The sequence below is a fragment of the Camellia sinensis genome, chromosome 11, assembly GCF_055761805.1.
Source record: "Camellia sinensis isolate YWXY chromosome 11, ASM5576180v1, whole genome shotgun sequence".
NCBI classification, from domain to species: domain Eukaryota; kingdom Viridiplantae; phylum Streptophyta; class Magnoliopsida; order Ericales; family Theaceae; genus Camellia; species Camellia sinensis.
In genome coordinates this window covers 54828866-54832920 of record NC_138971.1, presented here as the reverse complement: position 1 = coordinate 54832920, position 4055 = coordinate 54828866, and the positions used below count along the sequence as shown (strand labels likewise).

The 4055-nt window shown below is 33.1% G+C and overlaps 1 long non-coding RNA gene across 1 annotated transcript; it reads right to left on the bottom strand.

The window, feature by feature from the left end:
• Window positions 1–655: 655 nt before the first annotated feature.
• LOC114320477 (uncharacterized) lies at window positions 656–3463 on the bottom strand. Its single transcript, XR_014345242.1, has 3 exons — window positions 3306–3463; window positions 1502–1559; window positions 656–934 (listed from the first exon to the last, which is right to left on the bottom strand). It is a non-coding gene; the product is annotated as an uncharacterized LOC114320477 (long non-coding RNA).
• Window positions 3464–4055: the final 592 nt, after the last annotated feature.

Here is a 4055-nt window from a genome sequence, read left to right as displayed (position 1 = left end):
ATAATTGAACGTAGCTTTACAACATTGTTACTTACAGTGGGTTGCTCAAAATACGTGCTAAAGTTGCACTACGATGCGGCGTCCGACCTAAACAAATAAATTCAAGCGCAATAATCTTAATATTCAGTTCAATCAATCAATCGGTTACTGACAAATTCGATTCTTATTCATTGTTCACTCACTCGGTTCTACATTTTTGTTCCTTAGTTTCTTTCGTGTTTATGACATGCACATGAATGTGATTGCACATGAAAACATGTTAAAATCATGCAAATGGAGGCCCGAAAAGTAGAAAAGTGAAGCGAAAAACAAAATTGAGACTACCCTGTTGGCTACACGTGCGGTGGCCTTGGCTGCTCATGCGGCGGCTTGGCCGCACAAGCGGTGGTCAAGCAGTGTGCATCCTTAAGCATATGAAGGTTGGCCGCTCGAGCGGCCTGGGTTGAAATGCTATCCAAAATTCTGCCAAGTTTTGGAACTTACAAGTTGCAAAACCAACTTCATTCCCAAGCATGTTGTCACGACCCAAACCCGCCTCTATAGGTTTAACGTCGTAACCGGCCAGTAATCCTTGGATTACCAAAGGCCTCTTAGCAGACTAACATATAATTAGGGACTGCGGAAGCAAATAGCAATTATACAACATCCATTGAGCTGTGCAGACTTATATGATACAGAAAAATTTTAAACTTTATATACATACATATACACATCATCATATATATACATATATAAGCTAGACAAAAAGGGACTTGGCCCTATTTACAAAATACACAAAAACTTGTTTAACCGAACAAGGAAACAGAACTTAAACTTAAAATCACATAGCCATAGTCACTTGACATATTCGAAACCTCCACGGGAGGCACATAGGTTTGTTGACAAAAATAGATTCCAGGCAGATGCCTCTAAACCTGGTCACGCGCCTGTTCACCTACATACATAAATAATACTGTGAGCTAAAGCCAATGAGTAATAACATAGTAAAGGGTTTTAATGAATGATGTCCATATCGAATTCAGAAATCAGATTTCAAATCTCATGTCAAATTAGAAACATAGTCATGTTCATGTTCGCATTCGTATCAGAAATAGAGTCATATTCATATTCATATTCAAATCATGTGTGGTAATTCCTTTAGCGTAACATATCATGTTGGTCAAGCATGTCAAGTTCCATAATGGAACCTTCGGTACTGGGAACATATCTCATACATCGGCCACGGTATTATTTCCACCGGGCAAGGGCCTGTGCCACAGTATTGTTTCCCCCGAGCGAGGGCCTGGGCCACGGTATTAACCCCCGGGCTAGGGCCTCATGACCATAAGCCACAATATTATGTCCCCTGGGCGAGGGCCTCTGCTAAGGATACCACAATTTCGTTTCAAAGAAAATTGGACAATCATTCATTCAAACAGAACATAACATTTTAGAAACTTATCATCTCGTATCATCAGAAAATAATTAAAATTAAACATAACTTTACAAAGTTATTACTCACAGATAGTTGCAGAAGCAGATCAGACAGATCACAAATCAGGCAGACAATAGCGCGTGACCTACACAAATACGTAACATATACACATCGAAACACAATATCAATTCCTTGATCAAGCTTGACTTTTCTTGTCTTTTTCTATCTAAGTTGTCCAAGATTCTACTACGTGTATTCTTCCTCTATTCCAATGAATCGGATTCTTATTTCACATATCCTTTCGTTACTAAATCATTCTTTTCTGAATAAACCAATTCTTACTTGGCATCTTAATCAAGTACTACTAAGTTAATGACTTATTCTTTTAATCAACTAATTAATGTTGATTGTTAGCTTATTAATCTTTATTAAGCCATAAATCATGTTTAGAATGCTTTGGAAAGAGATGAGAATAAAAATGTGAACTAAGTGCAGTTTTTCAAAATATGTTGAAAATAGGGTCTTCGCTCGAGCACCACTTTGGTCGCTCGAGCGGACTGTAAAATTTGAAAAACTTCTGGGAGCTTGATTTTCAAGCTCGAATGAGACTTTCCTCGCTCGAGCGGACAGTGTGAATTCTGCAATTTTCATAATTGTAATCGAAGTCCAAGCTTGATATTCAAAACCTCAAAACTTGTATTTTTGGTACACAAATATGGAGAACCATTGTATAATTTAGTAAACACTCTCAATTAGAAACCATTTATTCAAAATCATGCTCCAATTGTCCAATTTTAGTTTAACTCATTTTCTTTATATCAAACCCACTATTTTAAAATATGAATTAGACTTTCCAAACTCTTGAAATTACATTACATGCATGGATTAAAAATCTAATTATAAAATCAAAACTTTAGGATTAATTCCAAATTTCCATAAACTTGATTTTCTTAAAACGTTTCTTATATCTCTTCAAAATATGAACTTGAATAAACTCATGTATCACAAGAAAACACTACAAAATCAAATCAAAAACAATTAATTTTCCAAATTGATTTCCGCAACTATGAGTCTACTTAATTTCTTACTTAAAACCTTATTTCGTACAAAATCTATGAGACTAATTTCATAACTTTCTTAATTCATGATGCATGTACAATTAGAATAACAAAATTGTAGAATTTGTTCATGCATGTAGGAACTAGACTCTAACTCATGTAAGATATTCAAAAGCAAATCCAAAATAATTAGCTTCCTTAATCATGAACATGCATGTAACTCATTTTATGTTTAAAACCCAATTTCATCCTAATTCTATGAATTTAATCTCAAATCTCAAGTATTATAGGATGATTCTACAAAATCAAGCCAAAGATAATTAATTTCTAAATTAACTTTCATAAACTTGATCTTAGCCCCAATTCATCATTTTCTTGTCAATTTCCTTCTAATCCCATAAAATTGATTTCTAACTCTTTTCTATTCTCCTTAAATTATGAAATTGAAATTATAAAACTCTTAGAAAAGTATTTGCATGTGTGAAATTATAATCAAAATCAAACCATCTACTTGATAATCCCTTTAATTCAAAATTAAGCTCAAAATGTTCATGAATTTATAATTTACCAAAACTTGTTCTTCTTATCCCCAAACATGAAATTAATTCTTCAAATCTCTTAAAATTCATTGATGCATGTAAAGATGAAGTCCAAATTCATGAGGAATAACACAAATTAAACCCACTTGATAAATTTTCCAAATTAATTTCTTAGTTCTTGACTTAATTCTTTTATTTTCATTATATGTAGATTTACATACAATTGAATTATATTTGATCTTGATTTGAGATGTAAGGAAGGATTTACTACAAGATTGGAGTTAGAAATCTTACCTAGAGTTATTGAATGATTGAAGCTGTTCACAAGTTCTTGAGTTTCCTTTCTTTTCTTTATTTCTCCTTTGCTTTCTTAGTTGTTCATCTTGCATTCACACTCTCCAGCAAACTCTTTTCCAGGTAAGCTCTCTCTCTCTCTCTCCCGGTTTCCTTTCTTTCTTTTTTTTTTCTTTTTTGTTTGACTTCTTGGACTTAATGGTGTACTCTATTCTTCAATTCATCACACACATATTATTCACATCTCCTATTTTTGACCTCATAACACGTGCACACATGCACTCTTGTAACACTTCCAGCACAACACATGCTCACACCCACAGAAGTTTCTTTGCACACCCACACCCACACCCACATACATTCTTAATCCTAGATTGAATTTATGTTTAGGATTTATTTAATTAAGCAACACTTAGTCTTAATAAATTTCAATTAGCACATCATTAAATTAATTATGACTAATCATAAATTACACATAATTTAATCGGTCTAATTTGACTTCCATCAGCCCAATTAATTTCATTTAATTTATCATTCTGAATCAGATTTTTAATTAAACTCTCAAAAGGTTCCATATTTTAAGTTAAACATATTTCCATTATCAATTTTGATTTCTCAAGCCATTTCGGCCTTCAATTTCTAATCAGACTTCAAATTTCTGTCAATAAATTACATATCCAAATTGGACACCCCATAAATAAATTTAATTCGTAATAATTACAATTCTCAATCTTCATAATTTAATTAACT